Source organism: Pistacia vera, unplaced genomic scaffold, assembly GCF_008641045.1.
Source record: "Pistacia vera cultivar Batoury unplaced genomic scaffold, PisVer_v2 Contig162, whole genome shotgun sequence".
Lineage (NCBI taxonomy): Eukaryota > Viridiplantae > Streptophyta > Magnoliopsida > Sapindales > Anacardiaceae > Pistacia > Pistacia vera.
Window position 1 is genome coordinate 416,225 of NW_022195705.1, and position 24,153 is coordinate 440,377.

Sequence of the window (24,153 nt, forward strand, 5' to 3'; positions counted from 1 at the left end):
TCTCTGATTGCATCCAAGCTTTATGGCATTAAGTTATCCAATATTATTCCTGATATGTTTAGAAGTCCTAAAACACTTGTAAACATGAGTGGACAAGGAATTGCAGGTCCTAAAACACTTGCTAATTCAGTTGAATTGAAGAATTTCACTTCAAGTCTTAAGACACTTGGATTGTGGAATGTGGAAAGCAATGGAGGATATTCGGCCCAAGCAAGTTCCAAGGAGGGAGAGAGTCCAAACATTTCGGCCCAAGCCACTCCAAGTCCAAGCACAACAAGGGAAGCTCAAGCCCACCAAGAAAGAAGTCCAAGTGTTGAAAAGGTTCAATCCGGCCTAAGTCTCATTCCAAAGGGGAAGATCCACATGAACCCTTATTGGATCCATTTACATGATTTTCAAGGCCCAAATTCTTATACCCTTATTAGTAGACTTAATTAGGATCATTGATCAAGTTTTGATCTAATGGAAGTAAGCTTGTTTCAACTAATGGGGTGGTTAAAGACAGAGATCCTAGAATTAGGGAATTGTGTCTTTTTTGCATTAAATAGGCATGGCCTTGCTTTTTGAATGAATGGCTTGTAATATTTAGTTAAGTTTATTTCATTTTCTTGTATTTGTCAATTACTTTTTTATCCTTTTATTTGCCTATATAAGGGCAACTATTCCATTGTAACAATTAGCTTTTGAAATATATGAAATTGGTTTATCCATTTGAGAGAACTTTTGTGTTCTTGAGTGTGAATTCTTTATCCAACTCTTGGCAAGGGATTTGGTGGTGAACTAATTCAAGTTGGTGGAGCAATCTTTATGCTAGAAGTGCTATTACTTGTCTTGGTCCGAAAACTGCAAGTAAGTGTTTTGAATTCTAATTTTTGTGTTGGCCAAATTTGCTTGGATTTGTGGTATGTTGTTGTGTTGTATTGGTTGGAAATGGATCAATTCCCATATGAAGAAGATGGATACAGAATTGACATTAACCATTAATAATCACTTGACAAAAAGTCTTCAAAGAGAAACATGCTGAGGATGAGAGAATATTATGCATTTCGGTTGTAGTATAGATTACATGAAGGGCACACTCTGATGAGATCAGGTAGATTATTACAACAATATATTGTGGATGCATATAAGGCTGTTGAAGAGGAAAGATTTTGTTGGATTAGAAACAATCAGAAAAATTTGAGGTGATGGATGCCATTTCAAAAGATGATGTTAATGCACAACATCTAGGGAAATCTACAATGCTCCCTTCGTCTCACACTGGTAGTCCCCGATATCGTGTTCAAAATTATCAAGATGCAATGGCGATTTGCAGATGTTTTGGATATCCAGATATTTTTTTGACCTTCACCTGTGATCCCAAGTGGCCAGAGATACAATATCTATAGAATTGTATTGTAGAATGTGATCAAGAAAGTTAAGTGACTGCAGTTTGCAGAGTTTTTGAGATCAAATTGCTTGAGCTAATGTGAGAGATAAAAAAAGGTGAATATTTTGGTGAAATGGTAGCAAGTAAGTAATCTAGTGAATAATATCTCTATCTTCTTTAAAAAAATCTAATTCATTGATAATTTATGATATGAAATTATATTATACCAACTATTGCTGAACACGTTATAATTGTTTTTGTCAGTTATCTACACTATCTAGTTCCAAAAGAGAGGCCTCCCACATGCTCATATATTGATTTTTCTACATTCCAGATATAAGAATCCTTTGGCATCCAAAATATATGAAATAGTTTCTGCTGAAATACCAAATAAAGAAACTGATCCTGTTGCCTTTGCAGTTGTCGAGAATCACATGATCCACGGTCCATGCGGTAATGTTAACAAGAATTCACCATGTGTGGAGAGAGGAAAATGTAAAAAACATTTTCCAAAGAAATTTTTCGATCAAACATGTGTGGATGACAATGGATATCCAATGTACAGAAGACAAAATAATGAAGCATTTGTTGATAAAAAGGGAATCAAACTGGATAACTATTTTGTTGTTTCTTATAATAGGAATCTTTTGGTTAAGTTNGTGATATTGGAATTTCAGAAGCCGGAAAAGATATCATTGTTCATCATTCAAAAAAGGGTCTTCAAAGAATTTCTGACATGCATCCAAGCTTTATGGCATTAAGTTATCCAATATTATTCCCCTATGGAGAAGATGGATACAGAATTGACATTAACCATAAAGAGTCACTTGACAAAAATTCTTCAAAGAAAAACAGGCTAAGCATGAGAGAATATTATGCATTTCGGTTGCAGTATAGATTACATGAAGGGCATACTCTAATGAGATTAGGTAGATTATTACAACAATATATTTTGGATGCATATATGGCTATTGAAGAGGAAAGATTTCGTTGGATTAGAAACAATCACAAAAAAATGAGGAATGATCTATACAGCGGGTTGATGGATGCCATTTCAAACAATGATGTTAATGCACAACATCTAGGGAAATCCACATTGCTCCCTTCGTCTCACACTGGTAGTCCCCGATATCGTGTTCACAATTATCAAGATGCAATGGCGATTTGCAGATGTTTTGGATATCCAGATATTTTTTTGACCTTCACCTATAATCCCAAGTGGCTAGAGATACAATATCTATAGAATTGTATTGAAAAATTTGATCAAGAAAGTAGAGTAACTGCAATATGCAGAGTTTTTGAGATCAAATTGCTTGAGCTAATGCGAGAGATAAAGAAAGGTGAATATTTTGGTGAAACGGTAGCAAGTAAGTAATCCAATGAATAATATTTCTATCTTCTTTAAAAAATATAATCCATTGATAATTTATGATATCAAATTATATTTTATCAACTATTACTAAACACGTTATAATTGTTTTTGTCAGTTATCTACACTATTGAGTTCCAAAAGAGAGGCCTCTCACATGCTCATATATTGATTTTTCTACATTCCAAATATAAGAATCCTTTGGTATCCAAAACAGATGAAATATTTTCTACTAAAATACCAAATAAGAAAACTAATTATGTTGCCTTTGTAACTGTTGAGAATCACATGATCCACAGTCCGTGCGGTGATGTTAACAAGAATTCACCATGTATGGAGAGAGGAAAAAGTAAAAAACATTTTCCAAAGAAATTTGTCGATCAAACATGTGTGGATGATAATGGATATCCAATGTACTGAAGACGGAATAATGGAGCATTTGTTGAGAAAAAGGGAATCAAACTGGATAACTATTTTGTTGTTTCTTATAATAGGAATCTTTTGGTTAAGTTTGATGCTCACATAAATATTGAAATATGCAATCAACATAGATCAATCAAGTATCTATTCAAGTATGTCAACAAAGGACCAGACAGAACGAGAGTTTCTATGGAAGTTGAAAACAATGGTCAACAAAACAATCAATGTGAGATTTTAGAGAACAAAGATGAAATAAAGGCATATCTGGACTGCAGGTATGTACAAAATCCATCAAATATGTAACTTGCCCTAAAATCCATTCAATATTAGTAGCCATCATGTTAATCAAACATGAAAACTCATAACAACACCATCACCATAAACAAACTAAAAAGATAAATGACAAAATAAGCTTTATGATTGGCAATTAATGAATAATCATAATTGTTATATGAATTTTGCTAAATCAAAATTAAATTTCAAAGCGAACCCACATCAGAATTTTCCATCAAAATTAAGCACAAACAATCGATACCAATTTACAAAGTAAACCCACATCAGAACATGCAGAATTCCGATCATAATTCTGAAAAATTAAAATAAACCCACATCAAAGGTCACCTAAAAAACCACACAAAAATCATCAAAACAAAATGCCAAACAATTGACCTAGACCCATCTAAGAATCAACCAAAACAAAGAAATGAAACAAGTCAAAATTACGAAAAGCTAACCAATCTGGCATTGATGTTTTTGTTTCCGGTGGTGGCCACGAGGACGAGATCAAAATTAGAGCAAAAGGAATAAAGAAAGAAAATGGGGAAAATTGAGAGGGTTGATGCGGAAAAAAGAAAGGTTAAAGGGGAAATGGGAAGGTTCCTCACCAAAAACCCTTCTTCTCTTCCTCGCTCTCTAAGGGTCTGCTTGGGAGTTTTTTTTTGTTTTCCACTGGTTTTGAGGGGTTTTTAATTAGATTGGTTCTGAGGTATTCTAAAACCATTACTTGCCAGAGTTTTTATACATTGGTTTTGACGAGCTAAAAAACCCCCTAAAGCCAATGTAGTGTATTTTTTAGTGGTTTATAAAATACCCCAAATTGGGGTGTTTTGATTGGCTTTAAAATTTTATTCTACAAATACCCTATCCACTACAAAACTATCCCAATTATATCAAAAAAAAATTAACCATATTATGCGCGTCTCCAAACATATTAAATATAAAATAATTTTAAGCAATCATTAAAAAAAAAAATTAAAATCTCATTTCTAGATGCTTTCTTGAAGAAGTAGAGCTATAATTTTTCAATTATTCCAGATGCTGCAAAGAATGGCGAAGAAGAATAAGGAGACTTTATCACATTTGAAGTTATAAAATACTAATAAGTAGAAAATAAATAAAGAACCCTTACCTTGTAATTAAAAAAACAAAAATCCCAAGTACTGGTTGAAGTTGGTATAAATTTTATGGGCATATATGTAAATTTATCATTTTAAAAAACTATCAGAACCACTTGAAAATAAACTCCCAAGCACAGGTTGGGTGTTTTAAAAACCGCAACTAAAAATCCCTCAAAACAGCTACGGTGGTTTACTCTCAAAACCGCTACGGTGGTTTACTCTCAAAACCGCTACGGTGGTTTACCCTTATAACCGCTACCATGAAACTCCTAAGCGGACCCTAAGGAATATAAAGGTACACGAAAGTGATTGCCTTTATTTTATTTTATTTATTTTATGTTTTAAGTTTTTAATTAAAAATGAAAATGTTTATTTATAGTAACAATTACTATTAATTTATAATTGTTAAATTTTGATTCACTTAAAAAAAAAACTATTTAAAGGTTATTTTGATTTTTTTTAAATAATTGGTGACAAATAAAATTAAGGATGTTCTAGGATGTCATTAATAATTTTTTTGAAAAATATTTATAATTTGGGAAATTGTTGAAAAATAAATTATTCTAGTAAATTTTTTTCTTGCAATAAGATAATTTATATACGTTTAGATAAGAAAATAATTTTAAATTTTTGAAATAAAAATTAAATTCTTCACAATTCATATACTTAATGACATAATTATTGAATGTGTCTAATGTGACGAACATCATTAAACACAATGTATGTGGCTGCTAGAGATGAAATATCAAAATTCTCTTATGTTTTTATCAAGCCCATAAAGGCCCATGCATCAACTTTAACTGCCAATATTTAGAAAGACTTGTAATAGGCCCAAATAGCATTACTTAAAGAGATCATCGTTTGGAGATGAGTACTTCTAAATGCAATCGTTGAATCGAAATCATTTATAATTCAATTTTTGTTGCTTAATTCTTGTTCGTAATTATTCTTGTCTTAAATAATTTCTAAAGTAACACCCCAATTTTAACTGCCAACATTTAGAAAGACTTGTAATGGGCCTAAATAGCATTACTAAAAAAGATCATCATTTGGAGATGAGTACTTCTAAATGCAATGCTTGAATCGAAATCATTTTTAATTCAATTTTTGTTACTTAATTCTTGTTCCTAATTATTCTTTTGTTAAATAATTTCTAAAGTAACACCCCCCTTCCTTCTTTTCTAGCCTTTTTTTACCAAGCCCAGGTCTATAAAGGCCCACACATCGACTTTAACTGCCAACGTTTAGAAAGACTTGTAATTGGCCCAAATAGCATTACTAAAAAAGATAATCATTTGGAGATGAGTACTTCTAAATACACTCCTTGAATCGAAATCATCTTTAATTTGATTTTTGTTAACTTAATTCTTGTTCTTAGTAATTATTTTTGTGTTGAATAATTTCCGAAGTAACACCCCCTCCCCCTTTCTGATGTTTTTCTGAAGTAACACCCCCTCCCCCTTTCTGATGTTTTTATCATGCCCATACATCGACTTTAATTGCCAACGTACCCAAATAGCATTACTAAAAATGATCATCGTTTGGAGATGAGCACTCTAAATGCACTCCTTCAATCGAAAACATCTTTAATTCGATTTTGTTACTTAATTCTTGTTCTTAGTAATTATTCTTGTGTTGAATAATTTCCGAAGTAAACCCCCAAACACTCCCCCATTCCACACACAACCCCCCCCCCCCCCCCCCCCCCCCCCCCCCCTCCCTTTTAGTGATATATGTTAAAATTATTAATGAGTTTTTTTTATTTTTTTAAAGACATACATGTTATTGCTTAAAACTTGAGAGGAATGACAAATATTGTATACATATAATTATCTTTTTTTAGCAAATTTTTTTCATAAAATATCACATTTAATTTGACTCAAATATTTTGTCACTAATACCTCGATTTAAATTTACAAATGATAATTTTTATTTTTATTTTTATTTTTTTTGGTAATGATAAATAATTCTTTTATGATAAATTAGTTTGTGATTATAGCATGTATTACTAAATATAGTGACTAAAGTTTTTGATGACAAATATGTTTGTCATGATAAACAATTTATTTCGGCGCTTAAATTTTGACTCAAACATTTTATCATTAATACCTCTATTTCAGCATATATTATGACAATTTTTTTTTTGAATAATAAATAAATTCTTTTGTGACAAAAAAATTTATAGTTATAGCATGTATAACTAAATATAGTGACTAAAATGTTTTATGACAAAATATGTTTGTCACAATAAACAATTAACCTTTTGGTGACAAAAATTTGTGACAAAATATTATGATAAAAATATTTTTTTTCACTATATTTCGTATGGGTTTCTTTATTACGATAAAATATTATGATAATATTTTTTTTAGACATTATATATTCTCTTTGTTAGACTTAATGTGATGTTTCAATATTTTGTCATAATACCTATATTACTAATGACAAAATAACATTTGACAAAATTAATTTTGTCACAATATAATATATTTCTTGTAGTGGCTAGTAAAGTTAATCCAAACTCAGTGATTGTGCGATGTCTTCTTTCTACTTTGCCATTTTGTTGGTGGAGATAGGGATAAGGATGCCTAAATGCTATTCCATATTGCTGTAAATAATTAGAAAATACTCTAAATTCTCCTTCCCAATCAGTTTGAAGGCATTTGAGCTTAGCATCTAGTTGCCTTTCTACAAAGCAATGGAAATGTGTAAAAACTGTAAAGGCTTCAGATTTCACTTTCAAAGGATAAACCCACATGTATTTGCTATAATCATCCACAAATAAAATGTAGTACTTGAATCCCTTAGAAGACTGAACTGGTGCAGGCCCCCATAGGTCAGAATAAACTAACTCTAAAGGCTTACTGGTTTTAGAATTAGATAAAGGAAAAGATGATTGAGCCTTTTTTCCGCACTGACATGCAGCACACAATTCTTTATTGCTAAAGGAACCATAAACATGAGATTTATTCATTACATTTTCTTAAGGATGCCCTAATCTGGTGCCACAACTTAGTCACATTGAGCATTACATCAGAATTAACACTAAGCTCAGTTTGAGGCTTATTCATAGAACATATAGGATTAACATCTTTATTGTTTGTACTACTATTAGTGCTCAGAGAAGTAGCTACATTACAAGAGCTTGTCATACTAGAAGGAGACTACGGAGATGCCATTCTGGGAAGTGAAGCCTGAATCTAATATAAGCCATCCTTCAGAATGCCTCTAAGGAGAATTTCTTTGGTGGCTTTATCCTTTATAAGACAAATATCAGCATGAAACTCAACCATCATACCATTATCCTTAGTGATTTGTGAAATACTTAACAAATTCTTAGCTATATAAGGTACACACAACATGTTTTTAAGCTGCAATAATTGAGAAGAGTTATTTAAAGGTAAGAATGACACACCTGTGTGAGAAATAGGAATGGTCTGGCCATTCCCCACTTGAACTATTGAGCCACCTTGATGACTCTCCTTGATAACTAGATAATTTGAATAAACAGTCATAAGGTTTGTGGCACCAAAATCCACATACCAAGTCTAATCAGTAATGGTTTGTGGAATAGCCATAGGTAAGTTCTGAGTAGTGAATGGAAAAGTTGAATGATTAATCGGTGAATAGCTTCCTTCTTGAAAAAGAGCAGGATTTGATAAAGAGGCCGATAATATGTTAGGCTGTGGCATGGCAGGATGTGGAACAGAACACTGTTGAGGAGATAAGCCAATATATCTAGCCGAGTGAGTTGATGTAGCAGGATGATAGAAGGAGCTAGTGTTCATAGAATATCCTATCAACAAAGCCTGTGCTTGTGTTGACTCATTTGAGGGATTGGGAGAAAAAGGTACACCATGTGACTGTCCTGAAGGAGCTCCTATGGGAGGTCTTGTTGCCACAAAACCTTGATATCCATAGTCAAATTTGTGGTAACATTGTATAGCAAAATGTCCACCTTTACCACAGACTTGACAAATTAGTTTAGGTATGAAATAACCTTTTCCCCTGCCTCTAAGTCGCATCATCTGATTATTATAACCAAAAGGATTGACATTACCTACTGATGGATATTGCATTTGATAATGAAAACCAGTATTTGGCACAAAATTTCCTTGAGGCATGAGTTCTCCGTGAGGCACATAATTTCCATCAAACCGAGGAACCATTGGTGTCTATTTACTATAAAAGGACTGGCCTTGAGAGAGATGATTAACTGGTTGTTTTGAGGATCAACACTGGTGTTGACTTGAAAACCAGTATTGTTGGAATTGAGATTACTAGACTGATTTCTAGAAAAACTTGAGTCTGATGCATTTGGATTTTGTTTAGATGCCATAAGTGCAGTGATTTGATCATGAAAACTTGCAAAAGACCCTTGCTAACATTCCAATCTTATCTCATGTTTATGAAGTAAAAACTAAGCTTCTTGCAAGGTTTTTGTACTATTAGTAAAGACTATATTGGCAACCACGACATCATATTCTGGTCCAAGACCATCCAGAATGTACAGTGACAACTCCTCATTAGTTAAATTCACACCACAGTTAATTCATCACTTAGCTCTTTCATTTTTAGTACATATTCATTAATGCTAGAAGGACGTAATTTGTAATAAGTTTCATAAATGTAATGTTCTAGCCTTAGATGTTGATTGAAAATGAAGTTCCAATACATTCCAAATCTCAAAAGCAATACTACATTTAGCAACATGGCGAAACATAGATTCTGAAATAGAGGAGTATAACTGATAATCCTAGGATTATACTGTTTTATCTAGGCTTTTTGGCCAGTTTTTGGATACTTCTTATTTTATTTGTGCCTGAATTGCAACTAAATTTTATATATTCTATGTTTCAGGCCAAAACGTGCAGTTAGAGCAAATACTAAGTGGAATTGAGTTTCTGGACCCAGAAGGAAGCGAATCTCAGGATTCGGGGAAGTTCTAAAGCTGATTTGAAGCACTATGAAGCTTGTTCCTATCGGAGAGCACCAAAGATTGAAGATTCAAGCAAGGAAGCAAGCGGAAGGCAGTTTCGTAATTTCAAAATTGTTCAAAAAAGTTCGTCGTGGCGATAAACTCTCGAGACAGATAAAGGATTTTAAACCAACTCGTTGCCGCGGCGAAGTCTGCAAGTTTCAGTTTTTCAAAACTATGCATTTTATTTTAGGTGAGAGTTTTAGGTTTTTTTTTTTTGGACCGACTATATAAAGGAGACTTAGTCATTTTAGAAAGGAGTTCGACTTTGTTTGGGAGAAAGAAGAGAAGATTGGAGATTAAAACTCTTTGGATTCATCAAATAGGGAAGATTTTGTTCTCTTTTCTTTATTCCATCATGTTGAATGCATTGTTTATAGCTTTTATTTCGATTTGTGTTAATTTTAGTATGAACTAACCCACTTTTGGGTTAAGGTTTTGAGGTAATTGGGATTTTAATGTTTAATCAATAGATTGATGTTGCTTTTACATTTTATTGCATGGATTATGTGATTACTCTTGTTTTTATTGAAATTACTTGTTGAGCATGATGAGACTGAGAAGTGAATCATGTATTAGCTTCTTAGGGTAATTGTCATTGCTTTATTGAACGCTAGAGATAGGTTTGAGAATCAATGAAATCAATTTAGGATTCCATTTAGCTTAACGAACTTGGAACTATTAACCTTCAATTTGTTGGGTGCAGAAGCTTAATAGAGATAAGTAGGAAAACATAGCCTGAGAAGGTATGTTTTACACATAAGGGTGTCTGATTTATAATCTGTGCATGTGAGTGTAGACGTAACAGAATTCGTAGATTAATTTATAAAATCCTAGTGAAGTCAAAACCCTAACCGCTTTGTTTAATCGATATTTCTCTTGAATTAGCTTTGCTATCATTAATTAGTTTTTAAAGTACGTAGTGAATTTTGTTTTAATTTTAGCTTGTTTTCTCCCGCAAATCCAAACATCTTTCGGTTTCTCCAACTCGATAAACAACTAGGAAAATCAGTGCTTAAAAAGCAATCCTCGTGGGAACGATACTCTACTTATCACTTTATTACTTTTTGCGACTAGTGCACTTGTTACACACTGCATGTTATAATTTCAATGCATCAATAACCAACTTACCAGAAATTGATCTATCTTTTTCCAAGCAAGATGATGAGGATTTTGTTTCTTCATTGACTGACCAGAGTCGTCATCTTTCTCAATCAAGAACATTGGAGGACACATCTTCTCCCCAGTTACGAAATCATCAAGACCGTGTGACACTAACGCAGGTAGAATCTGTGAGCACCAAAATGTGTAATTTCTTTCTTGTAACTTGATTGAAATTGATGGAAGAGTGGGTGAAATGCTCGAAGTTGTGAATTGTCCAAGAACAATGTAACAACTGCTGTAAAGTAGTATAATGCATGCATAATAATAATAGAAAATGGGCCCAAAACTTTTCTTTTTATTATATGTAATAAGTTTTTTATACACAAAGAGCATTATTTACAAAATGCCATTTAAAAGACAAAAAAACAGGGGAAACAGTGTAGCTATTGCTCCTCGCTTGCCGATACCCCTCCGATTGCATCATCACCTAGATCCTGCATCCACAAAGGAAAATAACGGGGTGAGCACAAAATAATGCTCAGTAAGTGAACCCTATATCTGTTTATCCCCGTATGTATTTCTCTTAATTCTTTCCTCACACTTTCTGTTGTTTTCTACTAAACGTCATGGCCTCATCTTACCGGAGGTACAGCCGGATGGCGTTCACACAGCACCATCTCACTCTTCATGACTGCCGGGTGGAGTTCACACAGCACCAACCCATTCTTAGTGACTACCGAGTAGGGATCACGAAGCACCTACCTGGTTTTCGTAACTATCGGGTGGAGACCACAAAGCACCTACCCGTTCCTCATGACTTTCGGGTGACGATCATAAAGCATCAACCCATATAATATAATCGGGTGACGATCACAAAGCATCAACCGTTTCTAATAACTATAGGGTGACGATCACAAAGCATCAACCCTTTCTCATAACTGTCGGGTGATGATCACAAAGCATCAACCCTTTCTAATGCTCTTCTCATTCACTGTACTCTAGCACTTCTCATTCTCTCTACCTTAGAGTAGTTGCATCCACAAAGTTCTCACTCATAGAGCAAGTGCATACACAAGTTTCCTACTCTTTTAAGTCACTTCTCAATGCACAATTAATGCCTAGGATGGTTCATCTCCACTAATGCACTTTAAAATGCCAACATGCAATGTTGCAAGAATTAAGGTTCACTACTCATACTCAAACCTCATTAGGCATTTCATCAAACAACTCAATGCATAACAAAACTCTACTATAACAATAATCTATGTCTTTCTCTAACCATCCAAAATGGGGGAAAACTCCCTACATAGCCATAATTCTGCCATAGAATAACACTTCCAAAAAGGATTTCTCAATATCCTTCAATTCCATCTCAAACTACATTTCCAACCCACATCTCACTTCTCACAATTGAAGTGTATGAACAACCACAAGCAATAATATCTCCATTTAAAACTCAATAACATAGCATAAACATGTATATAACATACATACAAATTGCTATTAAAACCCTAATCAAGAAAATTCTCAAATCTCACTTGAGTTGGGATTTACTTACTTTGTATGGAGAGATCTCACTAGCTCTTCCTTTCTCTTGGTTTGCTTGACTTTTTCTCTACTCGTTAAACAAATGAAAAAAAACCCTCATATTCAAATTACTCAAAATCTCACAAAACTTCACATCCAAAGCAAGAATCCTTACCTTAGGATGCCTTAGATTGATTTTCTACCCCAAATCACTCTAAAAGCCCTCTAAAAATCCTTGAACAAATGAAAGAGAATTTGAGAGGAAGTAAGAAAGGAGAGTGGCGATGGAGAAGAAGAATGAAGGGTTGCAATGACTTAATTCCTTTTAATGAAATTTATGCACAAGCATTCCCATTTCGCCCTTACTCTTCCTTAGGAATTCCATCTATATCCTTTGATTCATTACAAACACACCCCATATCAACATATTCTCCATGAAAATTCCTTACATTTACTCCCAACTTTTTCTAATTATAGGGTAGAATGGTCAAATTGTCGTTAGGGAAGAAAATCTAAAACTTAACAACATTTTGGTGCCCGTCGCCGCGGGGAAGAAGATTCTGTCGCCGCGGTGAAACTGTCCAGCAGTTTCCCGTGGCTTCAACACCTCTCACCGTGGCGAAGATAATCTTCGCCTCGGCGAAGCCTGGAACACTGATCTTCTCTATTTCAACCAATTTCAGGGCAAATATTCAACATACCACTCGATCAAAGGTCAACACAAAAAATAATACTAATAAACAACTCAAATAAGAGCAAAAGAAGAAACATTAGCTACGTACCTCAAGTGGGGCGTTACAAACAACATCCATTTCGTTAGATTGGAAGCCAAATTCGTGAAATTTTATTCAAGATTCACCATAGACGTGTGTCTAGGGCTCTAATACCATGAAGGAAAATAACGAAAAACAAAGAGAAAACAAGAATTCTGGAACATTTGTAGAAAAAATTTGTTATTCACTAACTGATTTGAGGTATAGAAGCTGCTGATTTATACAATAGCTGTTGGAGTCAAAACGCAGTGTTTTAATCATAGTACATCAATGTTGTAATTTTACAAAATTTACCCTTAATGTTCATAGTAAAACATTAACTACGTTCAGGCTTCAAGCCTTCTCAACAGTAAAAAACACTGCCATTTACATGACACTTGTTACAGTTACAAAAAAACTACCCACTATGTTTGTTAAAATGACAAACTAGCCCCAGTTTTTCTCAATATCTTCCCTAAACAGAACATTCAATATCTTCCATAAACACAACATCTCAATATCTTCCCATAAACACAACATCGCAATATCTTCATTTTGTTGTCTTCATTCTACATCGGAAAATTATCACAAGAAACATCAACTATAACATGTAACACTATCTTAGCAAGGCAGATATCAACCCATATCAACTGTTCCACTCATCATAAGAGGTAGTGAGACAATGAGATACTCGTTGAGATCTCAGATCTCAACAGTAAGAGTAAAATATAGTAAAACACATGCATGTCAAAGTAGATGAATGTCAAAGCAAAGAAGAAGAAAAAAGTATCTCCTACTTGCTGGATGCACGACTTTGCAGGCAGATAGAAACAAACATTTAATTTGTCTCTCAACCAACTAAATCTATTCCCAGCCAAGGCCTTGGTTAGAATATCAGTTTTTGATATTCGGAGGCAATACATGGACAGCTAACTGCTTCTAGCACAACTAACTCTTGCAGTAATTACGATTTCAATATGTTTGGGCCGTGCAGGAAATACAAGGTTAAAAGAGAGTGCACCAGCACTTAGTTATCGCACCAAAAGAACAGAACACCCTTGATTTTAATCCCCAGTTCCTTAAACAAATGCCAAACCCATGCATTTTGTGGCTGTTTGACTTAATGCTCGATACTCAGCTTCCATTGAAGATAGCGACACAACCTTCGTTTACGTGAGCTCCATTGGATTAAATTTCCACCAAGAAATATAGCGTAGCCATGGTGGATCACTGATTGTAACGCCGCTTGAGGTACGTAACTCATATTTGCTCATTTTGCCCTAAAGTTGTTTTGTGCCGTTAGTTAAGTGTGTATGTGTTGAAATTGCTTGAATGCCCTGAAATTGGTGACGTCTTGTTGAAATTTGTGAAAGGTAGACTTCGCTGCGGCGAAGAAGACTCGTCGCCACGGCGAAGATTCGTTGAAAATTCTTATGAGTTTCTAGAGAATTCTTCCTTTGGGGCACAATGACCATTCTACCCCTAATTACAGGAAAAGTGGGGGATGAAATGCAAGGAAATTGCATGGAGAATAGTTTAAATGGGGTGCATTTGCAAAGAATTAAAGGGCAAAGTTGGAATTCATAAGAAGAGCAAGGGTAAAATGGGAAAGATGGAGAAAATATGAGATATTTAAGGGTTTAGCTTTAGAAACCCTTTATTCTTTCTTTTCCACCGCCTCTCCATCCTTCAATCTCTCAAGCTTTCATTCAATTTTCCAAGGATTTTTGGAGGGCTTTTGACTAGAAGTGATACAAGTTGATCCTAAGCACTTAAAGGTTAAGAGAAAGCATCAAGCCATCAGGAGTAGAGAGCTTAAGTGGATTCTACTTGAGTATAAGGTAAGTAAATCCACTTAAGTTGTGATTTGCATGATTGAATGATGTATAGAGATTTGTATATGATTAATGCTTGAATTTTTATGTTTGAAATGAGTTGATGGATTTATGAATGAGTTCAATGTTGATTTATGGAGAGATTTCCACCATGAGAAGGGTGGATTGTGTTGATAAAATTTGATAGAAGTATGGATAGATTTAGAAGAATTTGAGAGGAATATTTGAAGTGTGTTTTCTTCGCAGGATGTGTGATGAGTTAAAGGAGTTGAACTCCAATTTTGGATGGTTAAGAAAGAAGTAGAATTATAGTTAGAGTAGCGTTTATGTATGCACACATATTGTTTGATGAAATGTCTAAAAGAAGCATGAGTAGAAGTAGAGAACCTTACTTTATGCAATATAGTATATTTGCATTTCATGAGTACATATAAGAAAGATTCTAAGCATAAGCCATCCATATGCATATGTTTATATGTGTAATCATCAAAGAAAGAAATATGACTAATGAGAAAGAAACACTCTAAGAATAAAGATAAAGAAAAGAACTAATTCTCTTAGAATAAAGAGAAAGAAAGAATTAGCACTAGAAAATAAAATGAATAAAAAGTGCTAAAGAAGAGAAAAGAGAATAGGTTGTGCGATGGGGAACCCGTGAGTGTAGAATTACCCACATGTAAACTGCCGTGAGAGAGCGGTCTCGGCCATGAGAGAGCGGAATGAGAATGAGAAAAAGAATTCATATAGCCCGTGAGAACACATGCAGATGAGGGCTATACACGAGAGAGAGTACACTCACATGGCCAAGGGTTCCGAATCCATACATCAACCAAGACCGATCGGCAAAGAATAAGAGAAAGAAAAAGAATAAGAGAAAGAATAAGAATAAGAAAGAATAAGAAAGAATAAGAATGAGAAAACATGAGAAAAGAATAGAAAGAAAAGAAAAGAGAGAAAATGCATTGCTTTGCATTAGTGCATATGCATCTCATCCATGCATGTTATCATGATATCTCTCATGGGTGATGAGAATAGAGAGGAAGAAAGAATAGAAAGAAAAGAACAGTGAGAACAAGAGAGATTGAATAAGAGAAAGTGATTAGAGTAAGGAAAGAATTGAAGAGTGATAACAGGATAGGGAGGGAGAGTAGAGGATTTATTACTGAGCATCTTTTTGCTCACCTTGTTGTTTTCTATGTTTTGTAGGAATAGTGAGGATGTGGCGGATGGATGTCGACAAGCGGGGAGACTTGGCTACACTGTCCACTTTTTGAGAGTCTTTTTGTTACAAGATAGTTGCATTGCTCCATCCATGCATGTTATCATGATATCCCTCATGGGTGATGAGAATAGAGAGAAAGAAAGAGTAGAAAGAAAGAAAGAAAGAGCCGAGGGAAAAAAAGAACAGAGAAAGAACAAGAGAGATTGAATAAGAGAAAGTGACAAGAGCAAGAAAAGAATTGAAGAGTGATACACGGGGATAGTGGAGTAGAGGATTTATTTACTGAGCATCTTTGTGCTCACCCGGTTGTTTTCTATGTTTTTGCAGGACATAGGTGAGGACGTGGTCGGATGGACGTCGACAAGCAGGGAGACTTGGCTACACTATCCACTGTTTTGAGAGTCTTTTTGTATAAATGATATTGTACCATGTAAAGAATGTATATATTAAGTAAAGAAAATTTTTTGGGCCCAACTATTTTGATAAGTATACTTGTATTTCTATTAATATATTGTATGAATATGATAGTAGAAAGAAGTCATTACATGATCATTAACATCATTTGCCCAATCAGCATCCGCATAAGCTTCTAAACTGAAATTTGAGCTTTTGTGAAACATAAGCCCATAGGAAAGTGTCTCTTTGATATACCTTAGAATGCGTTTACAAGCAGTCCAATGTGCCTCTGATGGACTTTGTAGAAATTGACTTAATTTGTTTACCGTAAATGCCAAATCTGGTATGGATAGAGTGAGATATTGCAAACTACCAATGATGTGCGGTATAGAGAAAGATTATCAAACAGCCCACCTCCCTCTTTGACCAGTTTAGAGTTTGTCGCCATTGGCGTAACACACGGTTTAGACTCCTCCATTCTAGCCTTTACTAATAGATCTAGTGCATACTTAGATTAAGTTAGAAATAAGCCAGAACCATTTCTCTGAACTTCAAAACCAAGAAAGTAGTGAACTTCACCCAAGGTTTTCAAGGCAAATTGAATGATTAAATCATAAATAACCTAATCGACAAGTTGTACATCATAACCGATTATCAAAATGTCATCAACATAGACAAGTTCAAACATAATTTGAGAGTCTTTGTTATAGAAAAATAGACTCACATCAGATGTGGAATTCACAAAACCCCAAGCTATGAAAGCACTCCTCAATTTATCAAACCAAGCCCTGGGGGCTTGTTTAAGGCCATACAAGACTTTATTAAGTTTGCAAACTTGTTGCGTGTGAGGAAAATAAAAATAAAAAAACCTATCGGGGGCAGCACGTAGACTGTTTCAGATAAATCACCATTTAGAAACACATTATTTACATCAAGCTGTTGAATACTCCAACTGTGATAGACTATGAGAGAAAAAAATAATTTTGATTGTTGTAGCCTTAACTACTGAAGAAAAAGTATCAAAATAATCCAAGCCAAGGGTTTGTTGAAACCCCTTAGCAACCAAGCGAGCCTTGTATTTTTGTAAAGACCCATCAACATTTAGCTTGGTTTTGAACACCCATTTGCTACCAATAACATGCATACCCTCTTCATATGGCACCAATTCCCAAGTGTGATTCTATAGAAGAGCATTGTACTCAGGTTCCATGGCTTGTTTCCATTCTGGAATTTCTAAGCTTCTTTGGTAGATGCAGGTTCTTTGAGAATGGTATGTTGAGAAAGAAAAGCTTTGGTTGAGGCTTTGGTTTTGGAACGTGTAGCCATAGGATGGGTATTAGTAGGCATAACGGAAGAACATCTGGTGCAAGAGAGGGAGAACAACTTCTAATTTTACGCCAAAACTTAAATCTACTGGTTAAGTAGAACCAATGATACCACCTATTGAACGTGAAGATATAAGACATAAGAGAGGTACTGAATTAGAAGAGACGCTAGGAGAAGTTGACATGTATGACCTAGTTTTCCTAATAGCAGGATTTGGTGAAGTAGACAAGCTAGGTAGGTCTGATGTGGTTTGCCTAATATTAGGATGTTGTAGATTAGAGGAACTAGGCAAAGCTGAGCCAGACCTTCTAATATCAGAGTATGATAGATCAGTGACACTCTTAAACCTGTAGAAGGTTGACAATTAGTAAACTGATGTGAAGAATGCACTATAGGAGAGATACCATCTTGAAGACCTATATTGGAAGATAAGCCAATGTTAGTAATGTGAGGGGGAATTTGCCAAAAAGAAAATCCCTGTGGAGGTGAAGTAGTAGAATCAGTTGAAATAATTTCACCCTGCTGATTTCCAAACCTAGACTTGAAAGGAAAGTCCACTTCATTAAAATGAACTTGTTTAGCAATATATAATTGACCACTAGAAGATAGGCACTTATAGCCTTTATGATCCAAATTATAACCCAAAAAGACACATTTTTCAGTATGGAAGGACAACTTATGTTTATGATAGGGTCTAAGGTAGGGATAACAACTGCAACCAAAAACCTTAAGGGCAGCATAAAAAGGCTCTTTTTGATACAAAAGCTGGAAAGGAAAAGCACTATCAAGTACCCTTGAGGGCAACCTATTCAACAGGTATGTTGTAGTAGCAAATGTAGACCACCAAAACTTTAAAGGCATAGATTCATGGGCTAAGAGAGACAACCCAAACTAAATAATGGATCAATGTTTCCTTTCCACTTGTTCATTTTGTTGATGCTTATAAGGATAAGGGTGTCGAAATTGAATGCCATGACTCTGCAAATACTTAGATAAGGGTCGAAATTCACCACCCCAGTCAGATTGTAGGCACTTAATAGTAGTTCCCAATTGTTCTTCTACAAATACATGAAATTGAGTAAACACATTATAAGTTTCAGACTTTAATTTCAAGGGATAGATCCAGATATATTAGTTGTAATCATCCACAAAAATCACATAGTATCTAAACCCCTCACTAGAGTAAACACGGGTTGGTCCCCAGAGATCAGAATGAACAATTTCCAATGGAGTTGTTGCTTTAGAATTAGAACTTGGAAAGCTACACTGCTGAAGTTTCCTAAATTTACAAGCTTCACAAAAGAAATCTTTATTGATAGTTTCAATAGACAATTTGACATTCAATTTCTTCAAAATAGAAGAAAGTGTCTTAGCATTTGGGTGACCTAACTGAGCATGCCAAAGCAAACAATCACTTAACGATTCTTTATTACAAGAAAATGACTTAGGAACAGTAGTATTAAAGGCTTTTAAATTTGTTGATACAAAGCCTTGAACTACAGAACCGTCAGTTCTTATTCTTGGAACACAACTTGTGGGTGAAAAAGTCAACTGATATAGTCCATCTTTTACGGAGCAAGACATCTTTGCTACTTTTGTCCTTTACTAAACAGTGATCAGTATTAAATTCGACAATTACGTTATTATCTTTAGTAATCTATGAAATACTCAACAAATTCTTGGCTATCCTAGATACACACAATATGTTTTTGAGTTGAACAAGTTGATGAGAATCATAAGAGGGCAGCAATAACATACTTGTGTGTGTAATGGGCAAAGAGTCACCATTCCTATCCTGGACTTGAGAACCTCCAATACAGCTGGAATTCATCATCATATTGGATATGTCAACTGCCATGTGATTAGAGGCTCCTGAATCCATGTACCAGGTCTTGTCAATAACTATCTGAGGAGTAGTAATGGTCTGCCTAGTACAACCTGAAGATACACCAATATTGGAGCTATTCCCTGGTACACATGGTGAAACATTAGGCAATTGCTGATTCATTGAAGGATTTGCAGATACAGATTAATCATGATAACAAGCAACCGATGGGTTCCTAAAATTAGTGGTTGAGTTGTTTGCGAACAAGGCTTGAACTGATTCATTTGTTCTCGGGAAAGACTGTGAAGTAGAGTCAGAGGGAGTAAACGGTACAGGTGCTTGTTGGTATTGACTTGGTGGATAAGAATGTGCTAGAGATGGTGTTGTATAGCCTTGATACTCATGATAAAAAAGGTGATAACACTGCAATGTAGAGTGGCCACACTGCAATGTAGAGTGGCCTTGTTTGCCACAGACTTGGCAAACTAATCTTGGATGAAAATATCCTTTGCCCATTCCTCTGCTTCTATTGACAAAAAGGGGCAGCAATGGGAGCACCTATACTGTAACCTCAAGGAGTAGAACTGTTGTAGCCTTGCAGAATAGTATTATACGGTAGACTGAAGGAATCAAACCAAAGATTTCCAGAATGGTTTAGTATTGGAGGTCCAGTAACATATTGAGAAGAACTCATAGGTCCATCACTAGTACTTTGAATTTGTTGAGTGAGAACACCAAGATTATGATAACTGGTAGTAGTGGGAGATATACCACCAGAGGAATATTGTAAAGGCATCCCCAAGGAACTAAGGTGAACTCTAGAAGAATTATTAGCAACATTATGTCTGGATGCTATTAGAGCATACGACAATTGCTCATGAAAGTTCATCAAAGAGCTATGTTGTCTTTCCAAGTGCATCTCATGTTTATGGAGGAGAAATTGGGCCTTTTGAAGAGTAGTTTGACTACAATTGGACTACAAATTTGCCACAACCACGTCGTATTCTGGTCCAAGACCATCGAGTATATACAGTAGAAATTCCTCATCATCTATGTTAACACCACTTGCAATAAGCTCATCCCCTAACTCTGTCATCTGCAAGATATACTCATTTACACTTTGAGAATCTTTCTTTATGGTTTGTAGCAAGTTCCAATACAACGTTCTTGCCTTTGAGAATGATTAGAAATGTAGCTCTAAGGTATTCCAGATTTCATATGCAGTGTGACATTTTGCAACGTGCCTGAACATTGACTTAGAAATCAACGAGAACAACCAACTGACCAAAAATTGATCAGTCCTCTTCCAATCAAAGTATTTAGAGTTTGGCTTCTTCACCAATTCATCACTTCCTTCCAATTTCTCACTATGAACATCAAAGGACATGAATTCTCACTTGTCACAAAGCCATCCAATCCATGCGAAGCCCATGCGGGTAGAATTTAAGATTTCCAATAGTTTTAATTCCTCTCTATCAATTTCACAGTAAGTGTGGGAAGTGAAACTTGAGTTGCTTGATTTAACGCGTTTGCATTACCAAGTTGTTCCACGTCTATTTTGAACTTGCAATTAGAACTATCATAGTAACTTGTGTGGGTTTTTCAAATCTTTTTAATATGTCTTTTAAATTATAAGCCTCAACATCTTTTTGTTTTTCTTCTAATAAAATTAATTCTTTAAGTTTTAATAAATATTCTCTTTTAATATCTGCATCCTGAATTTTGTCAATAATATCTAATAAAAATTCTTTTGATTTAGTGATAACATTTATTGACTTAGGTCTAGAGGTTAATATCATATTTATTGATTTCATTGCACAGTAGCAAGGCCCCATGCAATCACAATCATCACAGTCTTGTGAAGACTCACTCATTGATTCCAAAGAATTTTCTTGAATTTGATAAATCATATCTTCATTATCTGTATTGTAACTAGATTCTTCTTCAGAGTCTGTTTGAATAATTTTTAATAATTGTTGTTTTAATTCTGAATCTATTTCTAATTTTTTAATTTGATTTTTCATAGGACACTTAGTTGCATAATGACCTTGTTGTTTACATTTCCAACATGTGATAGGTTTTTTGGATATTTTCTTATTAGAGGATTTTTTCTTTTTATAAGGTTTATCATAAGATTTTTGTTCGTATTTATAAGGTTTTCTATATTGTGTTTGTTTTTTATCTTTTTTTGTACTTAACAGATGGAGGTAATATTTTTTCATAACCATATTGACTACAAAATCCACTTAATTTTGTTTTCTTATGTTTTAATTCCTTTTTTAATTTAGCTTTTAATTTTAAATCAGTGCAAATTATTAAAGCTTCATTGTTAATAAAATTAATTAAATCTCCATATGTTAATTCTTCATAAGGTATATTTCCATCATACTTTCTATATAATGCATTCTTGACAGTTTGACTAAATAATCTAGGTAGACCGTCTATGAACCTTTCTTTCCAATAGAGTTTCCTACAGTCTGTTCTTGTGAATACTTTTTGTAAAAACGTATCCTTATACAATCTAAAATCTGCCATGGTTGGACATCTTAAGTTCGATAATATTTCTTGTGTTTTTTTCTGAAAGCTTGTTGGGTCCCTTACAAAGTTTTATGTTATTGCATAAATTAATGTAGCTACAATGTCTCCTTCTTCTTGTTCATACTCTATTTGATTGGCTTTGAAGCAACTTAAGTTCGATAATGTGGATTTCCCAGTGATACCAGTGAAGGGATTGGAATGGATTTGTGTGTAGGTGTTTGTAGTGTGTTAGGTGAGCTTTTAGTATTGAAGTGTTGAGTGGAAGAGGAGTTGGTATTGGTGGCATCAATAAGAACTCCAATGTGGTGAAGTGATGCCACATTTGCCGAATTGTTATACAAATCTGTTGTGTTGAGTTTATCCAAACTAAGCTCATACTTTTGTAATAAGAACTGAGCTTCCTGTAGGGATACTGTATCGACTTTGGACTCAAGTCTAGAGGTTAAATTGACAATAACTGCATCATATTCAGGTCCTAGACCATCTAATACATATTGCAACAGGTCTTGATCAGCCACAATCAATCCACTGGCAGACAAACTTTCTGCAATTTCCTTCATCCTTTTAACATAATCACAAATACTCATATTCCCTTTTTGAGTGGTCTGTAATAGGTTTTTAAGATGTAAAGCTTTAGCCTTAGAGTCATCTAGAAATTCAAGATGAAGGTATTCCAAATTTCAGTGGAAAACCTACATTTCGATATTACTCCAAACATACTTTCGGAAATGGAAGCTAATAGCCAACTTACAAGAAATTTATCTGTGTGCTTCCATAAAATATAGGCAGGATTCACCTTATTACTAACCGAATCATCACCTAACTTGAGTTCACCTCTAATTTGCCCTAACTCATTTTCAATGTCTGAATTCGATACAAGTAAAGGAGAAGGAAAGGGAACTTTACCAACAAGATGATCCTCCAATTCATGCGATCCTACAACGAAGAGAACCTGTGAGCTCCAAAAGCGATAGTTGTTTCTTGTGAGCTTTGGGTGATAGTTTGTAAACTCGAAGGTAATTCATGCGATCCTACAGCGAAGAGAACCTGTGAGCTCCAAAAGCGATAGTTGTTTCTTGTGAGCTTTGGGTGATAGTTTGTAAACTCGAAGGTAATTCATGCGATCCTACAGCGAAGAGAACCTGTGAGCTCCAAAAGCGATAGTTGTTTCTTGTGAGCTTTGGGTGATAGTTTGTAAACTCGAAGGTAATTCATGCGATCCTACAGCGAAGAGAACCTGTGAGCTCCAAAAGCGATAGTTGTTTCTTGTGAGCTTTGGGTGATAGTTTGTAAACTCGAAGGTAAAGCTGAGGTTGCACGGTTTATAGATTCCTTGAGCAAATGTGAAGTGGAGCGATCGATTGACTCTCTTAGGAGTTCTTCTATGCTGTTAAGCGAGTATTCGGAACCAGAATCAGCTGCCATTGACGTTAGTCAGTGACTCTGATACCAAGTCAAAGTGAAAGGAAAATCGAAAGAGAATTGAAAGAGAAGAATCAGTAAGTAAGCTGATTCAGTTCAAGATATTCAATAATGAAGAGAAGGCTACAATTTCTTATGTTATATAAAGAAGATTAAAACGACATCGTATGACAACAAGCTTTTGTGCCTAATTACAAAACTACCCTTATTAACATTTGGTCAACAAGATAGAGCGTGAAACTTAAAAGATAAAAACAAAAATTTAGAATCTGAATGTACGAAATAAGGATTGTAACATAATGAATAACTCATTTGATTTGTAATATATTATTAAGTTATATTTTATTGTTATTGTAATGTCTAATATTATACTATATTATATGATGTTTTAAAGATTATATTAATATTTAATAAAATATGATATCAGTAGCCATTATCTTAGGTGTTATAAATTTATTGTTAATCATGATTGAACTTATAATATTATCACTATAAATAATTTAATATAAGAACATTACTATTGTTACCCAAGCCACAACAACAGTAACAATACCTAAATTAAAAACGAAAATGATTATAAATACAACACCCTCAATTAAATATTTGGCTATTTCCACCTTATTATAATAAAGTGAATTTAGACAAGCGACCACCGAGCACACCCAGTACCATC